The sequence below is a fragment of the Nomascus leucogenys genome, chromosome 22a, assembly GCF_006542625.1.
Source record: "Nomascus leucogenys isolate Asia chromosome 22a, Asia_NLE_v1, whole genome shotgun sequence".
Taxonomy (NCBI): domain Eukaryota; kingdom Metazoa; phylum Chordata; class Mammalia; order Primates; family Hylobatidae; genus Nomascus; species Nomascus leucogenys.
In genome coordinates this window covers 57,409,557-57,432,833 of record NC_044402.1, presented here as the reverse complement: position 1 = coordinate 57,432,833, position 23,277 = coordinate 57,409,557, and positions in this window count along the sequence as shown.

The window sequence follows — 23,277 nt, the reverse complement described above, 5'->3', positions numbered from 1 at the left end:
ATAGCGTCAGCTTCCTTCCTAACCCACAGGCCACTGGTTTCTGCAATTCCTATTTTCCCAGTCTCTTTATTGGGAATAACTTCTTATCTCCTCTTCTTATGATCACTTTAACCTTGAGTAGTTTGTCAGCAGGGGCCTAGATGAGGCCTCTTACAGATCTGGGACATCTGCTAGGGGCGTGTCAAAGCCTCTCTACCCTCACCCTACCCATGTAGACCTGATTAGGAATCAAAAAGACTGGCCGGGCATGGTGGCTCACACCTGTAATCCCAGCACTTTGGGAGGCCGAGGCAGGCAGATTACGAGGTCAAGAGATCGAGACCATCCTGGCCAACATGGTGAAACTCTATCTCTACTAAAAATAAAAAAATTAGCTGGGCGTGGTGGCACATGCCTGTAGTCCCAGCTACTTGGGAGGCTGAGGCAGGAGAATCACTTGAACCCGGGAGGTGGAGGCAGTGAGCTGAGATTGCGCCACTGCACTCCAGCCTGGCATCAGAGTGAGACTCTGTCTCAAAAGAAAAAAAAAAAGGACCGAGGCTTCCTTAATTTTCTATTAGCTTTAGTTACACCACCCTTCTAGGCCTCACTTTCCACTTTTGTAAAATGAAAGACAACATCCTTTGCCCTGCTTAGCACATGGAGTTGCTGAAAATTTCAAATGAAGTAATGCATTCATTTATTTAACATTCATTGAGTACCTACTATAGGTTAAGCACTGTCTAGAAACAGGAATATCGTGGTGACCAGAACAGATAAACAAATCAATACAGAATATAATGGCAGGTGGTGTTATGTGCTATGAAGGAAAATAAAATAGAATCAAGTGAGAGGGGCCAAATTTAAATTGAGCTGTCAGAGATGTAAAAAACATGTGTAAGCAGGAACAAATCATCTTTACCTATGTCACTTTCTCACCTGTAGTAGTCTGTCCCCTTTCTTTCTTTTTTCTTTTCTTTTTCTTTTTTTTCTTTTTCTTTTTCTTTTTCTTTTTTTTTTTTTGAGACTGAGTTTCGCTCTTGTTGCCCAGGCTGGAGTGCAATGGCACGATCTCGGCTCACCGCAACCTCCACCTCCTAGGTTCAAGTGGTTCTCCTGCCTCAGCCTCCTGAGTAGCTGGGATTACAGGCATGAACCACCACACCTGGCTAACTTTTGTATTTTTAGTAGAGACAGGGTTTCTCCATGTTGGTCAGGCTGGTCTTGAACTCTCAACCTCAAGTGTTCTGCCCACCTCAGCCTCCCAAAGTGCTGGGATTATAGGTGTGAGCCACTGCGCCCGGCCTGTCCATCCTGGGCGCAGTGGCCCAGGTCAAGTCTATTTAACCTGCAGGTCACACCATGAAAGATGGACACTGTTGTTAGTTTGTTGTGTGCAATCCAATGCAATCTTATTGGACATGAATAATGTAGACAGGCTGGGAGGAGAAGATCATCTTGGCCTAAAGCTGCCCCTCTCCCATCCTCATCCTTTGCGGGAGCCATCAGCTAAGACCACTGAGATCATAAAGTCTCCTGAATAGACCTCAGCTCTCCAGATCTGGCCTAGCTAAACATCCCAACTCAAGGCAGCACGGTGTATTGTTGAAAGTGCTCTGGCTGGAAAGCCCCAGAGTTCTAAATGTGGCTCTTAAAATTCCAGCAATTCTGAGCAGGAAGAGATTTCCCCTCAGTCACATGATCATATGCTCCAGCCAGTGACAAGCTCAGGTTCTCGACCTGTGGGGTGGGGTGGGGAGTACATACCAGATTCTCAGGGGACAGCTGATTGTGGGTGGCTGAACGTGGCGTGCAAATCTCTAGAGAGCTTCTAAAGCACCAACAAAGGCACTTTCTTCTCCACCACCCCCACGAGTGTCAGTGAGCTGACCCAGTTTTAGGATTTGGGGGATGGGGAAACTGAACATCAGGGGGACCTTGAGATCTGGGATTCTGGGCTTTCAGCCAGGGACCCTTCCAACCTTAGGAACAGAATATGCCAACTCTAGCCCTCTGCAAACTCTAAAATGATTTGCAATAAGAACATTATTTTTTCCTGACTGACCAGTGAGTAATTTACCAAGATGGGTCTTGATTGGCCACCAAAAGAAAAAAGGGCCTTTGACAAAGCAGGAGACCTGAACTAGAGCCAGCAGTAGAAGGCCCCCAGTGAAATGACAGAAGCAAAAGTTTGGCAGCTCAACCACATCTTTATTTTGAGCAAGATGAAGTGCCTTTCTGACAATACAAATTAATTCACCCAGCTTTTAAGTGAGGAAGACATGTCCAGATCAAAGTTCGGCTTCCCTTCTAAGGAGGCCAGCCCTACGCCATCTGCAGCTACTGCATCAGTTAGAGTCATGCTGGCCATAGCATCTCAAGTGAAATCTCAGTGGCTTGATGTGATAGACATTCATTTTCTTGGCCACATAAAGCTTGGTTCATGGGTGGGGAGGGATCTTCCCCATGAAGTCATCTGGAGACCCAGGCTGATGGAGGTTGTACTGTCTCCTTCATGTGGCTTCTGTGTGGGGGATTGACACCCAGCCAGCAGGTAGGGAAGAGAAAGCGTGAAGGATTGGGGAGGTGTTTTTTTGTTGGTTTTTGCTTTTGTTTTTGAGACAGAATCTCACTCTGTCACTTGGGCTGGAGCGCAGTGGCACAATTTTGGCTCACTGCAACCTCCACCTACCAGGTTCAAGCGATTCTCGTGCCTCAGCCTCCCGAGTAGCTGGGATTACAGGCGTGTGCCACCAAACCTGGCTGATTTTTTATATTTTTAGTAGAGACAGGGTTTTGCCATGTTGGCCAGGCTGGTCTCGACTTCTGACCTCAGGTGATCTGCCTGCCTTGACCTCCCAAAGTGCGAGATTACAGGCTTGAGCCAGCACATTCGGCCGGGGAGGTGTTCTTATGGGAGGCGCCCATCATTTCTGCCCATATTCGTTGTCAGAACTCAGGCTTGTGATATTCCACCTATGTTCCTTGCTCCTTTTGAGTGACTTTTCCCCTTATCTATACCATTCTCCACCCTTCTTCATCTTGCTCTGTGGCCAGGAGACTGTCCTATATGGATTGCCCCAATGGGCTTCCTGTCCTCTGGCTCCTGGTTGGTTTTAGTCAAGGAACTCTCTGGTTGGAGATTGCCAAGGTGTTTTATTTCTCTAGTCCCTCCCTGCTGGCTCCCATAGGTTGGCTGTGTTCTCCTACTTAAGGCCGCAGCTCCTGTGCACTGCCCTCTTTGTGCAGCCATATTCTTTCCAAGCTGTGTCACTGCTCCTTCCTCTGGACCTTTTAGGCTTTCGGTTGAAATCTGTTCAACTGACATTCAGCAGCCCTCTCAGTGGCAAATGGTATCTTGATTTTCCTGAGATACCTGGCTCCCTACATGTAGATTCAAACATAGGTTTCTCCTTGTGGATCCAAAAAAAAGAGATAATTTGTAATGCACTGTCTGCCATATATCTTCTCCCAACTTCCCATCAAAACTCCATGCTGGCTTCCAATCCTTTACAGCTGCTTCTCTGCGTTATGGCATAGAACTTTGATGAATTAACCTGTGATGATGTTTTCACGGATGGTGATGGGGTCCCTTAAATTTCCCTCCATAGTGTATCTCTACTTGATACACGCATCTTCACAGGACAATGCCTTAATCCTTAGGAGAGACTGGCAGTAAAGTAATGCAGGTATCAGCCCAGCATTTCATCCACTGTCCTCCTGGTAATAACTTCATCTCAGGGAGCAACTCTTTTCCTACTCCATCACAGTGTCCTGCCCCCAGCAGTTGAGGGGGACCCTGTAGCCCAGGCTGGGCCATTAAGAGAAGCCCATTTCCGTGGCCACAGCAACTGGTCCAGATGGTGCATGATCCAGGATAGGCCAATCAGGGTCCTCCCTGGGATTTCTCTTTCTGTGTCTGGCTGGGAAGTTACCCCAAGCTAGTGGTAGCTGTGTCTTCTGCCATGAGGGGACACCAGAGGGGCATAAAGGTGAGGTGAAGTCCCTGGAGGGTCTGGTCTCCACTTCTAATCTTGGGGCTCTTGGAGCTGTCATGATCCCTGCAGATCTTTCTTCAATTCTTTTAAAAAAATTGATATATTATAGTTGTATATATGTTTGGGATACATGTGTTTGTTTGTGTGTGTGTGTGGTTTTTTTTTTTTTTTTTTTGAGACAGGGTTTCACTCTTTTACCCAGGCTGGAGTGCAATGGTGCCATCATTGCTCATTGCAACCTCTGCCTCCTGGGTTCAAGCCATTCTCCAGCTTCAGCCTCCCGAGTAGCTGGGACCACAGGTGTGTGCCACTACACCTGGCTAATTTTTGTAATGAGATGGGGTTTCACTATGTTGCCTAGGCTAGTCTCAAACTCCTGAGCTCAAAGCAATCCACCTGCCTTGGCTTCCCAAGGAGAAGGGATTACAGGTGTGAGCCACTGCGCCCAGCCCACATGTGAAATTTTGATAGCTGTAATTGCTTCAATTCTTTGACAATCCCAATAGCTTTCGAATACATCTCCTTTTCACTTACGTTAGTTTGAGTTGTGGTTTCTGTCTTGCACAATTATGAAAGGTCTATTTCTTGAGGAGGTAAAATTTTTAGTCAAGGGATTGTTTGATACTCTTTAGGTTCACCACCAGGCCTACCACTTGTCTCTGTTGTAGGAGGAGAGTTCCTGTAACGAGAGGTTTTTAAGATGTCCTTTGTTCTGGGATGAATCAGAGGGAATGACTGCCTTGGAGCTCAGGATATTAAACTGAGTGGTGTCAAATATTCCCAGGATCAATCGACAATGCCATGTGTACCATCTCCTCCTGCAGGGATTAAAGGCCTGACATTTGGATATGATTCTAGTTTTCTCTCAAATCCATACTTTAAGAGCTTATGGGCTGGGTGCGGTGGCTCACACCTGTAATCCCAGCACTTTGGAAAGCCAAGGTGGGCGGATAAGTTGAGACCAGGAGTTTGAGACCAGCCTGGCCAACATGGTGAAACCCTGTCTCTACCAAAAAATACAAAAGTTAGCCAGGCGCAATGGCGCACGCCTGTAATCCCAGATACTTGGGAGGCTGAGGCAGGAGAATCACTTGAACCTGAGAGGTGGAGGTTGGAGTGAGCCAAGATCATGCCACTGCACTCCAGCCTGGATGACAGAGTAAGACTCTGTCTCAAAAAAAAAAAAAAAATCTATGAACATCAGTGTTATATACCACACTAATCTAATAAAATGAAAGACAAAACCCACATAATCATCTCAATAGATACAGAAAAAGCATTTGACAAAATCCAAGTGTCTTATCATAAGAATATTCAACAAACCAAGACTAGAAGAGAACTTCCTCAACTTGATCAAGACCATCTGTGAAAACCCCACAGCTACCAACCTACTTAGTGGTGAATGACTAGATGCTTTTCTCCTAATATTGCAAGGTTCTAGTCAGATCAGTGAGGCAAGAAAAAGAAATAAAAAGCATCTAGGTTGGAAAGGAAGAAGTAAAACTATCTCTGTTCATAGATAAATGATACTGTGTATAAAAATTCTGAGGAATAAAAAAAACTGTGAGAACTAATTAATGAGTTCAGTAAGTTTGCAGAATACAAGACTAACCTACAAAAGTCAATTGTATTTCTATGACAATGAACAACGTGAAAATGAAATTCAGAATAATTCTATTTCCAATACCATCAAAAGAATAAAACACAAATAAACTTAAAGCACAAGACATACACTCTGAAAACTACAAAGCATTGTTGAAAGAAATTAAAGTAAATCTAAATAAATGGACAGATATAACATGTTGCTGGATTGTTAAGATGGCAATACTCCCTAAATTGGTCTACATATTCAATGCAATCCCTATCAAAATTTCAACTGATTTTTTTTTTCAGAAATGGACAAGCTGATCTTCATATTCATATGGAGTTTCCAGTGACCCCAAATAGCCAAAACAGTCTTGGAAAGAAAAACAAAGTTGGAGGACCCACATTTCCTGATTTTGAAACTTGCTACAAAGCTATAGTACTCAAAACAGATTGGTACTGGCATAAGGATATAGATTAAGAACAGTTTTTTCAACAAGTAGTGTTGGGACAATGAGTGTCCACATGCAAAAGAATAAAGTTGTCCCCTTACCTTACACCTTCTCCAAAAATTAACTCAAAATATGTCAAAGACATAAACATAAGAGCTAAAATTGTAAAACTCCTAGAATAAAACATAGGAGTAAAGCTTTATGACCTTGGATTAGATTAGGCCATTGCGTCTTAAATATAACACCAAAAGAATAAGTAATAAAACAAAAAAGAGATAAATTGAACTCCATCAAAATTAAAAGCCTTTGTGCTTCATAGGACACCATCAAGAAAGTAAAAAAAAAAAAAAAAAAAAAAACCACAGGATGGGAGAAAATATCTCCAAATTATATATCTGATAAAAGAATTGTATCCAGGATTGATAAAGAGTTCCTACAACTCAATAATAAAAAGACAAATAACCCAAAATTGGGCAAAGGACATGAATAGAGATTTTTCCCAAGAAGATACACAAATAACCAATAAGCACACGAAGAAATGCTAACATCATTGTATTAGTCCGTTTTCACACTGCTGGTGAAGACATAACCCGAGACTGGTAATTTATAAAGAAAAGAGGTTTAATTGACTCACAATTCCACATGGCTGGGGAGGCCTCACAATCATGGCAGAAGACAAGGAGGAGCAAGTCACATCCTACATGGTGGCAGGGGAGAGAGAGCTTGTGCAGGGAAATTCCTCTTTATAAAATTATGGGGTCTTGTGAGACTTATTCATAATCATGAGAATAGCACGGGAGAGACCTGTCCCCGTGCTTCAATTACCTCCCAGTGGGTCCCTCCCACAACATGTGGGAATTGTGGGAGCTACAATTCAAGATGAGAATTGGCGGGGGTTGGGGGGGACACAGCCAAACCACAACAATCATTAATCATTAGGGAAATGAATAAAAAACTACCATGAGATACTACTTCTTTCTCACTAGGATTGTTAGGGAAACAGAAGCATAGGAGAGCCATGGTGACATCATTTTAAAATAAACTCCATCTTAAAACTATCAAGGCACGTTCCTTGCCAGTCATGACTCATGGTCCTAAGATGTTTACAGTTGAGGAAACACCTTAAAAATACCTGCAAGGACACACTCCTACAATAACAAAAAGTCCAGATGTCCCACTATCCTTAACAAGATATGCTTTTAAGATGACTATAGTCATGCTTTGTTGTACTTATGCACTAAAATGCCAAAGATACTTTCTTTAAATCAACAAAATACTAAATTTTATCATGCTGTCAGCCCACCCACACACAGACATAATTTATCTTAGCTTTTACATAGATGAGACTCCTATATGAGAAGAGTTTAAGACAGAGATGGCGTGTTCCTCCTCTTGCTTTCTGAGGATGCCCTATTCTGTGACTGAGTAGCTTTCAATAAACTATCCTCTGTCTGCACTTTGTAACTTGCCTTGAATGCCTTCCTGTGCAAGATCCAACAATCCTCTCTTGGAGTCTGGATTGGGACTCTTTTTCTGGCAACAGCAGAGCTATAATTAAAAAAAAAAAGATGGACATTAACAAGTGTTGGAGAGGATGTGGAGAAGTTAGAACCCTCATACATTACTGGTGAGAACATAAAATGATGCAGCTGCTGCGGAAAACAGCTTAACAATTTCTCAAAAAGCTAAAATAGAGTTACTGTATGACCCAGCAATACTGCTTCTAAGTATATACCCGAGAGAATTAAAAACATATGTCCACACAAAAACGGGTACACAAATGTTCACAGTAGCATTATTTGTAGTTGCCAAAATGAAAAACAACCCAAATGTCCATTAACTGCTGAATGGATAAACAAAATGTGATCTATCCACACAATGGAACATTATGCAGTCATGAAAAAGGAATAAAGTTCTAATACATGCTGTAACACGGGTGAACCTGGAAGAAATAGTGTTGAGTGTAAGGAGCTAGGCACAGCATATGATTGTATGGTTCTGTTTATATGAAATGTCCAGAGAGGCAAATCCACCCAGCCAGGTGGGAGATTAATGGTTCACTGGGGTTGGGGGTGAGAGGGCCTGAGAAGGGACTGGTAATGGGTATGGGATTTCTTTCCAGGGGTATGAAAATGCTCTGGAAGTGGGCAGTGGTGGTGATTAATGCACATCTCTGCAAATATATTAAAACTCATGGAATTGTACACTTTTAAAGAGTGAATTTTAGCCAGTCATGGTAGCTCACACCTGTAATCCCAGCACTTTGGGAGGCCGAGGCAGGTGGATTGCTAGAGGCCAGGAGTACGAGACCAGCCTGACCAACATGGCAAAACCCCGTCTCTCTTAAAATCACAAAAATTAGTTGGGTGTGGTGGCACGTGTCTGTAATCCCAGCTACATCAGGAGGCTGAGGCACAGAATTGCTTGAACACAAGAGGCGGAGGTTTCAGGGAGCCAAGATCGTGCCACTGCACTTCAGCCTGGGTGACAGAGTGAAAAAAAGAGAGTGAACTTTGTGGCCTGTGAATGAGATCCCAGTAGAGTTATTAAAAAAAAATTTATGAGCAAACAGAGGCTCTGCATAGAGTGGCAGCTTCCCCAAAGAGGGCAGCAAATCAGGGGCACTTTCTTAGGACTGGCAAAGTGGGATGTAGCATGAGGATTAAGAACCCAGGCTTTGAACCTGAAGGTTGTGGGTCTGAATCCTGCTTCCACGTCTTATGAGCTGTGGAATGTTGGAAAATGGACTCAATCTCTCTGAACCTCTCAACTGTAAAATGAGAATAACTCCTACTTTGTGAGGTTCTTATGAGGGTTAACTTCTTGGTAGCTTCGAATATTCAGTAAATGATAGGTAGTTTTATCATTTTTTTCCTCTGGAAACAAGAAGGAAAGAATTCTCTGGAAGGCGACTTTGACCTTGGACTGAAAGTGGAAAGAACAGGCCCATTTTAAATAAGCACAAAAAGATTTCAGGTTCTAGTTTGGGCTAGAGGGATATGGAAGACCCTCTCCAGGCATGGTGGGTGGTCAGTAGGGGTTCAGGGAGGGTGACTGGAGGCAGAAAAAGTACAGACACTCATTCTCCCACTAGGCTGCCAGGTCTGTAGGTTAGAACTGGATGTTCTGGTATTCAAGTTTTGTGCCAGGAGAAAAATGAGATAAGTTATTACCATCACGTTTTGTTACCACTTTTCCCCTCACTCTCAGAAAGGAGCCTGGAGCTCCTCTGCAGTCTCACATCAGATATCAAGTGTGAGCCCAGATCAGCCCAGGCTGTCGTCGGCTGAGCTGGTGAATCTGCGTTCAAATGAACAACAGCAGCTGGCCTGCTAGGCCCGGCATCTCAGTGGGGCTGGCTGTTTTCTTCTCATCAATATTTGATTCTTGTGGAATAACAGATGATGTTTATTTCATTCTTTGTGCCTCTGCTTAGTTTTCACATTGTCTAAAGGGATGAGATATCTAACTAAAGTGCTATTAGGAAAACCGTAATAAGCATGATTCATGCCCGTGTTGCCCTTTGTCTAGACTTTTCTTTCTCTTACCTTGCATGGCTGCCTCGGTCAAGATAAAGCATATTTGTGAGCTGTATCAGTCACGGTTCAGCTGGAGGAAACCACAGCAGCTAATTTTAGTGGGAAAGGCATCAGGGGTTTACAAAGTCATTGGAAGGGTGGAGGAGTGGGTTCCTGGTGGGGCTCCAGGGATGAGCCGGAACCTCAACACCGCAGCAGTGATGCAGAAGGCGGGAACCACGCTGCGCACGGAGTGTCAGCATGCGAGCCTTGCTGGAATGCGCAGCTTCTCCTTGACCTTGCTTGTTCAGCAGCACAGGATCCACAGGAAAATGCCTTCACCTCACTTCCTCCTCCCAACCTGGGCCAGAGCATCGAATTGTCAGATCCTAATTCACATCAGAAACTCCAGCTGCTAAGGGGCCAGGGGAGTTTACTTTTCAGCTTTCCCACCTCTGAAGGAGAAAAAGGGCCTTTGATGGTGTGGTCCAGGCCAACCCACCAGGACCTTACATCAAGATTTTAACATGTAATTTGGTTCAGTACTTACGTGAGATAACTGACAATCCTTTCATTTTTGTCTGTATAAAAACTGTATTTGTGGTGTAAAGTGAATTCCTCCTGTCTGTGGCGTCTATAAGTTGACCTCTGAAGTCCTGTCTGTGAACATGGGCGCCCTCAAAAGCTAGAGAAGTGGCTTCCTGTGGATCAGTCCTGGAATCGGCTCCTGGCATGTGGCATTTGGTGGGTGCTGACATCAACAGTCTCCTTTTCCCCATGAGGTGAGAAGGGTCTGTGTGCCATAGGAAAACAGAGCTTCCACGTATTCTCTTGGTTATAATGAGCACTTCCAGGAGGAAACAATAGAACTTGTAAGTGGATTTTTTTTTTTCCCAATAAAGAATCTGCTGCTTAGGAACAAACTCAGACGCCAAGAAGCATTTGAGAAGATGTTTAACTTCACTGTGAAAGAAAGGCAAATTAGGTCCAGCATGGTGGCTCACACCTGTAATCCCAGCACTTTAGGAGGCCAAGGCAGGAGGATCGCTTGAGCCCAGGTGTTGGAGACCAGCCTGGGTAACATAGCAAGACCCTGCGTCTACCAAAATAATAAGAAGAAGAAGAAAGAAAGAGAGAAAGAGAGAAAGAGAAAGAAAGAAAGAAAGAAAGAAAGAAAGAAAGAAAGAAAGAGAGAGAGAGAGAGAGAGAGAGGGAGGGAGGCAAATTAAGACAAGAGTGGCTCATCTGATGGACAGCAATGAACAGGCTCCACAGGGTCCACAGTGAGCGTGAGGGTGAAGAAGCAGCCACACTCATTGACACAGCTGGCGGTGGAAAGAGGCACACACTTTTGGAAGGCAATTCGGCAGGGCCTACCCAGGTTGTAAGTGTGTCTCCCTTGTGACCCAGACATTCTGTTTCTGAGAATACACCTTTCACAAAACTTCTCACATACCTGCAGACATATATTTGTAGAGATGTTCTCTAGAGCACTGGTTGTTCTTACAAAGCATGGGGAAAATCCAAAGGTCTAGCAATGGGGTTTGGGTAAGTAAATACAGTGGAATACCCTGTAGCTCACATAAAGAGAAGATCTGCAAGAACTGATGGGGAAGGACGCGTGATGCCCCTGCAGGTGCAAGGCTGGGGCTCCTGGGCCATCTGCCAAGTGGTGATGCTACCCTGTCTGTGAACATGTGGAGCTGGTAAAATGAATGATGATTCAGCGAACATGGCACAGCAAGGCATAGTTGCTTTTGTTATATAAGATAATTTCTATAAATTATTTCGAGGAATTAGACTAAAAGTATGGGATATTCTCTAGTCTGTATATCGTCCATATGTCATGAGAATTTTACTTACCTCTCAAGTGCCCCAAGTGAGAAAAAAAAATGGACTTGGATGTGTTGTCAACCGTCTTGGGATTACAAAAGAGTGAAGCATTGCCTTGGGGAGAGAGGCAATGAGTGACCTTGCTGGGGACAAGCTGATTTGGGTTCACCTCCTTATCCCCTTACCCTATCCCTGTCTGCCTAAGTTGCAGTGGGAGTAAGGGCTGCAAGTTCCACTCCAACTTTGCAAGGTTTCAAAGAGAAAAGTCATCAGTGGAAGGCTGAGAAGTTCATGTGGGTGAAATACAATTATTCCTAATGTCCCCTTGTGTGGAAACCCCCCTTCCTGAGAAGTTGATGGTCTCTTGGAGTTCTGAACCCTTTCCCTTACTAAGTTTTAAAAAAGAAATTATTTGGGGCTTGGAAGAGAAAAGGGAGTCTCCCCCACTCTGTGGCCAAAAGCTCCCTTAGGATAATGTTTTTTGGGAACTGCCACCACCACTGGAACAAAACACACCACCACTAACAACAAAGAGGCCAGACCAGTAGCTCGCGCCTGTAATCCCAGCACTTTGGGAAGCTGAGGTGAGGTGAGTGGATTACTTGAGCTCAGGAGTTCAAAACCAGCCTGGGCAACATGGCAAAACCTATCTCTACCAAAAATTTAAAAAATTAGTGGCCGGGCACAGTGGCTTATGCCTGTAATCCCAGCACTTTGGGAGGCTGAGGCAGGTGGATCACAAGGTCAGGAGACTGATACCATCAGGGCCAACAGGGTGAAACCCTGTCTCTACTAAAATACAAAAAATTAGCTTGGCATGGCGGTGCGTGCCTGTAGTCCCAGCTACTTGGGAGGCTGAGGCAGGAGGGTCGCTTGAACCCAGGAGGTGGAGGTTGCAGTGAGCCGAGATCGCGCCACTGCACTCCAGCCTGGGCGACAGAGTAAGGCTCCATCTCAAAAAAAAAAAAAAATTGTCTTGGCGTGGTGGTATGCCTGTAGTCCCAGCTACTTGAGAGGTTGAGGTGAGGGGAGGCTGAGGCTGCATGAGGTGTGATCATGCCACTGCACTCCAGCCTGGGCAACAGAGTGAGACCCTGTATCAAAAAAAAAGAGGAATAGTAATAATATGATGCTATGTACGTAGAAAAAAATGTCTTGGAAGAGCTTTTTCTAAGCAGTGGCTATTCCTAGGCAGGAAAGTGGCAAACAACAACAACAGTAACAAAACCCTCAGTGGCCATCGCTCAAGTGTGGCGTCTCTGGTGTTGTAAATGAGACACAGCCATGTACTAATTGTTGCAGTACAACAGCCTGGCTCCCAGCAAACCGTTTCAACATGCTCTCTGCTCTTGTTTTGATAAGACCAAAGTCTGTCTTGGCCAGCCCATTTTCTGGTTAATGGGGTGTTCTTATCAACTGAGAGGACAGTCACCTGCTAATGCAAGGGCCCGCCCCTTCCCTGAAATATAGCTCCTTCCCTGAAATACAGCCCCTTCCAGCTTGGGCCTAGTGCCTGAGATCCCGCCATCTGATCATATTTCCTGGGAATTGCAGTTGGTTGGGCTCAGAGGGCCTGACCCTCAAGTTTCACCTTGTGGGCAACCTCTGTGAGTGGAAACCTGGTCTCACCTTGGACTTGAAAGTCAGAGCTAACTAAGAACAAAAGTCACCAAGGGCAGGAAAAAGGGTGAAGACGTGCTTTAGGGGTCAGCCTCGGCACGGTTTTACATTTTTTACTTCAAGATTAATTATTTTACATCATTTTATTTGCTTATTTTTTAGGGCCACAAAGGGAACACTTTGAGAGTGACAGGATGGAAGATCTTCAGGCTCTGCCACCTGCCTGGCACCCACCCCTTCTGTGGGACAGTCAGCTCAACCGGGAGCCTGAGTGAGCCGGATGGGGGCTTCAGGACCTGGAGACCCAGTCAGCTGAGTGGCTGGGTGTGAGAGACAGTGTGTTATTTTCCTAGGGTGCTGTAACAAATTACCACAAACTTGGGGATTTAAAACAATGGGCATTAATTGTCTCACAGGAGGTCCACAATCAGGCAGAGATTGATTCCCTCTGGGCACTCTGAGGGGGAGTCCCTTCGCTGCGTCTCTCCCAGCTCCTAGCCTCTGGGGGTGGCGGGCAGACCTTGGCATGCCTTGGTGTGTGGCTGCATCACTCCCATCTCTGCCCCGATCTTCATGTGGCCGTCTTCCCCCAGTGAATCTCAGGTCTCCTCCTGCTCGTTCAGGACCAGCTCTCACTGGATTTACACCCCCTCCAAATCCCGGATGATCTCATCTTGAAATCCTTAATGATGTCTGTGAAGACCCTTTTTTTCTAATCAGGTCACATTCACAGGTTCTGAGCGTTAGGACCTGGACGTATCCTATCGGGAGCCATTCTTCCGGCCATGACCGAGAGGGACCCAACACAGCTGAGGCCAGTTACTGCTCTCCTTCCCTCAAGTTACGGCGATTAATTAGTCATGGCTGTGGCGTGATGGCAGCAAACCTCTCCTTGCCTAACCATTCACATAACCTCGTATCTGTAAAAGAGGTCCCAGCTCCTGAGGCCTCAATTACATCCTTTTGATGCAGGGCAGGCAAGCCTAATATTGGGGCTTAGCCCAGGAAGATTCTTGGCTCTGCCCCAAAAACAATCCAAGTTCAAGCTGGTGGTGTTAAAACAGCAAATTTTATTGAAGTGACAGTGTACGGCAGCAGCAGAGGTCCTGCTCCCTGCAGAGCAGGGCTACCCCACAGGCAGTGTGCCCAGAGCAGCAGCTCAGAGGCAGGGCTGCACTCATATTTATACTCACTTGCATTATATGCAAATTAAGGAGCAGATTATGTAGAAATTTCTAGAAAAAGAGTGGTAACTTCCAGGTCACCAGGTAGTTGTCATGGAAAGGGGCGGTAACTTCTGGTGTTGCCATGGCAATGGTAAATTGACATGCCGCACTGATGGGCGTGCCTTAGCGTGTCTTATGGAAAGCTGCTTCGCCCTGTCCTGGTTTTACCCAGTCCTCAGTTTGGCCTGGTGTCCAAGCCCTGCCTCGGCAGTTGAATCCTGACTCCTAGGACTCAGCTTACTCTCAGCCACTTCACACCTGGCTGGAGGGTAGTTATAATGGGGCCCATCTGCAGAAGAAACTGTGGTGCTCAATGGAAAGAGAGGTAGGGGCACTTGGGGCAGATAGTTAGCTCCTTCTGGAATCCTCTCTCCTCCTCTCTGCTCATAGTCATTCCCAGGCCTGTGCTGGTGGGGAAATCCCTCCACATTCCCCAAGCGTCAGGGCTTGAACTGGATTTGCTCAGTGTCCAGAGAGCTGGAGCCACAGCTTCACCGTGACAGAGGAGGCCTGGCCGTGCAGCTGGAGTTTCTCTGTGTTACTGAGAGGGCCCAATGTGTGAAACCCAGCATGGATGGGAAGGGATCCTTTCATGGGGAAGAGTGACCTGGAAACTGTCACTGTGGCAGGTACTCCTGGAATCAAAAGCCCTTTGACAAAAAGGGCCTGTTTCTATAATTTACCTGGTGGAGGACCAAGCCAGAGAACCCCTGGTAACTAATTTTCTTTTTTTTTCTTTCAGACCGAATCTCGCTCTGTCACCCAGGCTGGAGTGCAGTGGCACCATCTCGGCTCACTGCAACCTCCGCCTCCAGTGATTCTCCTGCTTCAGCCTCCCAGGTAGCTGGGATTACAGGGGCCTGCCACCATGCCCGGCTTATTTTTTTTTTTTTTTTGGTATTTTTAGTAGAGACAGGGTTTCACCATGTTGGCCAGGCTGGTCTCGAACTCCTGACCTCAGGTGATCTGCCCACCCCAGACTCCCAAAGTGCTGCGATTACAGGCGTGAGCCACTGAACCTGGCCTGTGTAAGAATTTTTTTGGAATATACATGTAGTAGTGGAATTGCTGGGTCCTGGGAATACATACACCAGTTTTGACTAACAGTGCCTGATTGCTTTCCAGAATAGCTGTACCAGTCCATATACCCTCCCGCTGTGGCAGTGCATGGAAGTTCCTATGCCCCTGTGAATGTTCTGGCCAACACAGGAAATCTGGTTTAAAAACAACAACAGGCCGAGCACAGTGGCTCACACCTGTAATCCCAGCACTTTGGGAGGCCAAGGTGAGCAGATCACAAGGTCCAGAGTTTGAGACGAGCCTGACCAACATAGTGAAACCCCATCTCTTCTAAAAACACAAAAAGTTAGCTGGGCATGGTGGCGGGCGCCTGTAGTCTCAGCTACTCAGGAGGCCGAGGCAGGAGAATCGCTTAAAATCCCAGGAGGCGGAGGTTGCAGTGAGCCAAGATCGCACCACTGCACTCCAGCCAGCCAGAGACTCCGTCTCAAAAAAACAAAACAAAACAAAACAACAACAACAAACTAGCATTATGGGAAACCCACCCTCACTCCTATACCCTAAGGACAACTAGTCTCAGTTAATTTGTTTTCAATTTTTCCAATGGCTACTGTATTAGTCAGAGTTCTCTAGAGGGACAGAATTAATAGAATATATATTATTATTATAATATTATATTATTATAATAATAATATATATATAATATATATAATATATATAATATATATAATAATATATATAGGAGTTTATTAAGTATTAACTCACACGATTACAAGGTCCCACAATAGGCTGTCTGTAGCTTGAGGAGCAAGGAGAGCTAGTCTGAGTTCCAAACTGAAGAACTTGGAGTCTGATGTTTGAGGGCAGGAAGCATCCAGCATAGGAGAAAGATGTAGGCTGGGACATCACAGCTACTTTCATTAATCTAGATAATGTTTTGAATATCATTTCAGAGAAACCATTCTGACGGAAAAGAAATATCCTTCTGCCTAGTTTTAAAAATTTCCAACCGAATTGCATATAGAAATTATCAAACATTTTTGTTTGAACCTATTGGTGTAGTTCCCTGATAGTAACAGTTTCCCAGTTTTAAGTTAATCTTTTTTTTTTTAATTGAGATGGAGTTTCACTCTGCCTCCCAGTCTGGAGTGTAGTGGTGCGATCTCAGCTCACTGCAGCCTCCACCTCCTGGGCTCAAGCGATTCTCCTGCCTCAGCCTCCTGAGTAGCTGGGACTACAGGCGCCTGCCGTCAGGCCTGGCTAATTTTTTGTGTTTTTAATAGAGATGGGATTTCACCCTGTTGACCAGGCTGGTCTCAAACTCCTGACCTCAAGTGATCTGCCCACCTCAGCTTCCCAAAGTGCTGAGATTACAGGCGTGAGACACTGTGCCCAGCTTCAGTCTTAATCTTAATCTTTGATTTCCTAAGACACAGTCTTCTGGGTTGTGATGGCTAAGTCATTTAATGCACTTTCAAGTTTAACTTACTGTTTGATCTTAAGAACTACTGTGCATTACTGCTTTATGTGATCCTGTTGTGTCTTTGAGAATGACCAAAACATGTGACTCTCAGTATTAATCAGGGTTAGCAAACTAAGGTCCATCACCTGTTTTTGTATAGCTGGTGAGCCTTTAAAAATTGTTTTTACATTTTTATATGGTTTAAAAAAAATTTTTAAGGAATAATATTTTATGACATGTGAAATTCATATGAAATTCAAATTTCAGTGCCCACAAATAGAGTTTTATTGGAACACAGCCATGCTCATTTGTTTAAGTATCAGCTATGGCTGCTTTCTCCCTCCAACCGCAGAGTCGAATGGTTGCAACAGGGATCATACAGCCCACAAAGCTGAAAATACTATCTGGCACTTTGCAGAACAGCTTTGCCAACCCTTGGCATAAATGATTCAATCAAAAAAAGTTTATGGAGAACTTAAACTTTGGTGAAGGACAAGCTGTTCTGGTCTCCATGGACATTTCCTGTCCTGCTAGGGAAACAGTCACAACACAGGGTGATAAGTGCTAGGATGGTGTGGCACAGGAGACTAAGGCCTCGAGCCACACTGAGGAGATCAGGGAGGGCTTCCCAGAGGCAGTGACATCTAAGTTGAGACCTAGGAGTGAGAAGGAGCTGGCCAGCTGAAGAGGGGTGAGAAGGAGCTGGCCAGCTGAAGAGGGGTGAGGGGAGGCAGGAAGAATGTTCTGGGCAAGTGGAAGAGCATATTCAATGGCCAGAGGGATCAGGACTTGTTGGAGAAACTGGGAGATGTTTGCATTATTATTTGTATCATAGGCTTATTTGTAATTAGACAATTTAATTTTCATGTAGATAAGTAATCATCTACTTAAGGCTCTTAGTGATATAAGCAAGGAAGGGGGAAGGTCAAATCATTGATCAATTGATTGATTGATTCATTCATTCATTCAACGAGCACGGAGTAAACACCTTCTAAGTGCTGAGCACGAGGCTAAGTTCTGAGGATACAGAGGAAAACATGTGGATCCCTGTCCTGAAGCCTTAGTGAGGAAAAGCAGATAGATTTAAAAATAATTTCTGCAAGTATGAGGAGTGTCTAATCTGCCAGGTCAGGGAGGGCCCACCATTTCCATCCTTCTTCCCCCTTGCCACTTAGTCATTTTCCCAGCTCCCTTGCTGCTAGGACTGGATATATATCCCAGTTTTGGCCAATGAGACATACGAGAGATCTGCTGAGAAGTGTCTAGGAAAACTCTCTAGATTAAAGATGATGCCACAGATGACACCATCGCTTTCCTCCTCTTGCCTGCCTTTGAATGGGATTGTGGTGGTGGCACAATGGGATCTGTGGCAGCCATCTTGTGATCATGAATTGATGAGCATTAGGACAACATTGGTGGTTGTTGTCATCATCATGCTGCTGCCTCAAACCTGGAACTACCTGTCTTCAGGGACTCCTAGTTAATGTGAGATCATTGCATGTTGTTATTGCTTAAGCCAATACTTCTCAGCTGGGCGAGATTTTGCTCTCCAGGGGACTTGGAGGCATTTTTGGTTTTCACTGCTGGGTGGGATACTACTATCATCTAGTGAGTAGAGGCCAGGGATGCTGCTAAACATCCTATAATACACAGGACAGCCCCCCTCCCCTCTAGTAAATAGGTATCCAGTCCAAAATGTCAACAGAGCTGAGGTTGAGAAACTCTGGCTTAAACCAGGTGCTTCCTTTACTGGCACAGTGTGAGAGGGCTTGCCAGAGCCACTGGAGGTTGAGGAGACCAATGTCCACCTTAGGGCCCAGGAAAGAGGAATTTGGGGAATTATCCTGGCTGGGCTCACCCGTATGAGACTGTTGGGCTTGGAGCAAGTTCTGTGACAGAGCTGTGGGCCCTAGTGCCATGATGAGACCTCACTGTGGGCTCCTCTACAGCAAATGCTCCCACTACCCAGGTGCCCACCAGCATCCTATGCCAAGTGCTCACTGCATCGCCTCACTCAAGTTTCCTAACAGTCCTGCAAGGTTGCTATCATTTATTCCCATTGTAATGGTGTGAAAATTGAGGTTCAGAAGTAACAGTGGAGTGTACTTTGGAGACTGGCAGATTTTTATTTTTATTTTTTGGAGACAAGTTCTCGCTATGTTGTCCAGGCTGGATTAGAATTTCTAAGCTGGAGAGATCCTCCCGCCTTAGCCTCCTGGGTAGCTGGGAACACAGTTGCATGCCACAAGGCCTGGCTGACTGGCAGGTTTTAATCTGCCATTTACGAGTATCACTTAAGCATTTTACCTTTTTTTTTTTTTTTTTTCAGATGGAGTCTCATTCTCGCCCAGGCTGGAGTGCAGTGGTGCCATCTCAGCTCACTGCAACCCCCGCCTCCCAGGTTCAAGCAATTCTCCTGCCTCAGCCTAGCGAGTAGGCAGGCGCACGCCACCATGCCCGGCTAATTTTCGTACTTTTACGAAAATACGAAATGTTGGCCAGGCTGGTCTTGAACCCCTGACCTCAAGTGATCCGCCCGCCTCGGCCTCCCAAAGTGCTGGGATCACGAGTGTGAGCCACCGCACCCGGCCTATTTTATCTTTTTGAGCCTTAATTTCCTGATCTGTAAAATAACAATATATTCTTTATGAACATTATTTTGGGGGCAAAAATCACGTATTTAGAAGCTGGTGCTACGGGCTTGAGGTCTGGTAACCATTTTGCGAATGGCCGTTGTCATTGCGATCACCAGCGCGCCCCCTGGGGGTGGGCAGCCGGATCTGCAGCGCAGCTCTGCTTAATGTCAAAGCCACAGCTTTCCCACTACATGGGGATGGGCACTCGAGGCCCCCGCTTGCCGCGGAGACCCACAGACAGCTGAGCGGGAGGAGAGTCTAGGAGTCGCTGGGAGCCACGAGGTAGGGGAGCCTGGAGGGGAACTGAGACTCACTGAGCATTTCCGGCACAAGACCTAAATCAGGCATCGCACACAGCAACCGAAGGGATATTCTGAGGCTATTTTCGGGCTGGAGACTTTGGTCCTGGGTTCTGACGGGGCTTGGGAAGGAGTGAGGTCATAGTCTTTCAGGTACCTCTCACTGAGGACACGGAAGGAGACTTAGGGAAGGCCGGTGGGTTGGAGGCTGGACCTCGAATTAGCAGGTTCCAGGCAGAGGGTGTGGCCCGGGAAAGGAGTGAGAGTTCACCAGCTTGCTCTTTGCTCTGCGGTGAACAAGAGCCGCAGAGCAAATGAAGGTCCAGGCTCATTTCCATATGTAGATAATTCTGCCGGAGTGGGGACGGATTTCTGGGAAGCAGGGTTCACACTCAGAGAGGTTAGAGTGTGCCTTGTGAAAATCCTTCTTAGGTTTGTTAGTCGGAACCGCCACATCCCGCGCTCCTGAGACTGGGGCCCTGTGTTCCACCCACTCCTCTCCGTTGGCTGCCATCATTTTTATCCAAGACCACGTTTATCTTCCGTGCCCCGTGCTACACACCCAGGCCACACAAGCGGATGAAAAATCTTCCTAAACAAATGTACAGACTCTTTGGGAAAAAACAAAAAACAACAAAATCTCAATTTTGTGAATATGCCACTGTTTATATATTTTCCTGTTAATAGGCATTTAAGTCGTTTCAAGTTTTTGAGGGTTTGGCTATCACAAACAGCACTGATATACACATTCATATAAAAGTTGTTTGGGGGGGCCATGGGGATGCATTTCTGTTGTGTATCTGTCGGGGGTGGAATTGCTGGGTCACAGGGCAGGTGTTTGTTCAGCTTTGATAGATATTGCCAGCCGATTTTTCCAAGTAGTTGCACCATTTTCCACTCCCACCAGCAGCGTATGAGAATTCTGTTTGCCTCACACCGGCTCTGACACTTGGGATTGTCTGTCTGAGAATGACAGCACAGCAGTATGGCTGAGTCCCGCAGACATGCAGTGAAAAAAGCCAGGCGTAAAAGAAAACATGCAGACCGATGATGCTCAAAAATAGGCAAAACTAATCTAATCTGGGAGTCATGAGGGGAACAAGGTGGGTTCTGGGGTGCCAGGAATGTTCTCTTTCTTCATCTAGGTGCTGGTTACACAGGTTTATTTATTCCCTTTGTGAAAATTCATCAAGCTATCTGCTTATGATCTGTGCACGTTTTTATACGTTATACTTAAATAAAAATTTCAAAAATATTCTCTCTCAATCTCCCTCTCTCTCCCTCTGCCATCTTCCCTCCAAGGACATGGTTGGGAACTGTCACCTTCAGAGCCCCCTTCAAGGCTGTGTGACCTGGACAGTTGCACAGGGTATGCACTCAGAAGGGCCTAGTGCTTGGTTTAATGTTTTGCTGTCTGTCTTGAAACTATTAATACTTTTTGAACAAGGGTGCTTTGTTTTCGTTTTGCATGGGGGCTCACACGTAGTGTAGCTGACCTTGGCCCCAGGAGAGGCAGCTGCCAGAGTCTATCTCCAGATCCCTGGCTCAGGACGTGGTCTTTGGCAGGCACTGAGGGCAGGGCTACGTTGTCCCCCAGACCCCTGATGGAGAAGGTGTGGAGTGCCCAGAGCTGCCCATGACGGTTCTCCCTCCCGTGAGAACCTAGGAGCGCATGTACCTGCAGATGGGACTGCAGATGGGAGATGCCTGCACAGTGACCCATGTGGCTGTCTGCCCCTCCCCTTGTTTTTGTTGTGGTAAAATATGGATGACTAAACATTTTTAAAGTGTACGGTGCAGTGGCATTAAGTACATTTTGATTGTTGTACCACTCTCCACCATTGAACCATGTCCACAACTCAAAAGTTGAGTTTGAGTGTGCCTTATGAAAATCCTCCACATCTCAAAAGTTGTGGAGATGGTTCAATGGTGGAGGTAGTGGTACAACATTCCTCTCAAACTGAAACTCTGTACGCATTAAACAACTTCCCATTCCCTTCTGCTTGCTTATATGATTTTCTCTGTGTGTTTCTCTCTTCCCAACTACTTTGTGGACTCCATGAGGGCTGGGCCAGGCCGGGCATATTCACCTCGGAATAAGAAAGAACACATACAATACACACAGGGCCTGGAAGAAGTGGTTGACACAATAGTTTCGTTAAATAAATGAAAAATATGTAATATTATTTAACCTTTGTTTGAAGGCTAGGTGACTTCTTGGACTAATAAATTCTAAATTTAGTGCTGAGACAGTGTCTGGCACATAGCTGGATCCAAAACCTGTTGACAGAATGAATGAAGCATTAATAACTCTGTTGCCCATAATAAAACAGTGGCCCTTTATTGAGCCCTTACAAGTACCAGGCACTATTAATACACAGAAAGAAACATGTCTGGCACTCCATACATTTTCTTCTTTCCTTCCTTCCTTCCTTCCTTCCTTCCTTCCTTCCTTCCTTCCTTCCTTTCTTCTTCCTTCCTTCCTTCTATCCATCCATCCATCCTTCCTTCCTTTCCTTCCTCCCTCCCTCCCTTTATTCCTTTCTTTCCTTCTTTTTTTCCTTCCTTTCCTTCCTTTCTTCTTTTTTCCTTTGAGACAGGATCTCGCTCTGTTGCCTAGGCTGGAGTGCAGTAGCACGATCATGGCTCACTGCAGCCTTGACCTCCTGGGCTCAAGCAATCCTCCTGCCTCAGCCTCCTGAGTAGCTGAGACTACAGGCAGTGCCACCATGCCTGGCTAATTTTTAAAATTTTTAGTAGAGATAAGATCTCACTATGTTGTCCAGGCTGGTCTTGAACTTCTGGGCTCAAGCAATCCTCCTACCTTGGTCTCCCACAGTGCTGGGATTACAGATGTGAGCCACCATGCCTGGTCTCCTTCTTTTCTTTGTAAGCGTTATCACATTTGGCCCTACAACTACCCTCTGAGATGACTACTTGTTTTATAAGTGAGCACAAGCTCAGCGACATCGTGTCCCCTGCTGTGGTTACACAGCTGGCAGGTGTCTCCAGATGGGGCTGACTCCAAAGTTTGGTGCTTCTGTATCTATTTTGTAATGCCTCCCTGTGTTAATGAACCAAAACAGAATTTCTTAACATTTTTTGCTTTCTTTCTTTTTTGAGACAGAATCTCGCTGTGTCACCCAGGCTGGAGTGCAGTGGCACGATCTCAGCTCACTACAACCTCTGCCTCCTGGGTTCAAGTGATTTTCTTGCCTCCGCCTTCCGAGTAGCTGGGATTACAAGTGTCTGCCACCATACCTGGCTAATTTTTGTATTTTTAGTAGAGATGGATTTTCGCCATGTTGGCCAGGCTGGTCTCAAACTCCTGACCTCAGGTGATCCACCTGCCTCAGCCTCCCAAATTGCTGGGATTACAGGCGTGAGACACCGTGCCCGGCCTTTGTTTTCATTTTAATAAAACTAGTTTTTCTTTTCTGATTATAAACATGTATTTACACTCTATTTTTTAAAATAAGGCATTACAGAAAGTGGAAATCTGACTTTTTAAGACTTCTTAGAATGTTCTCTCAAGATCCATGGCAACCCTTCCCGGGCACAGCAGATCTGGAACACGTGGCTCTTGTGGACTCTTCCTTCTGGGTTGTCTCCAGGTCAAGGGATCTATGTATCCCATCGCTGATCTTTCT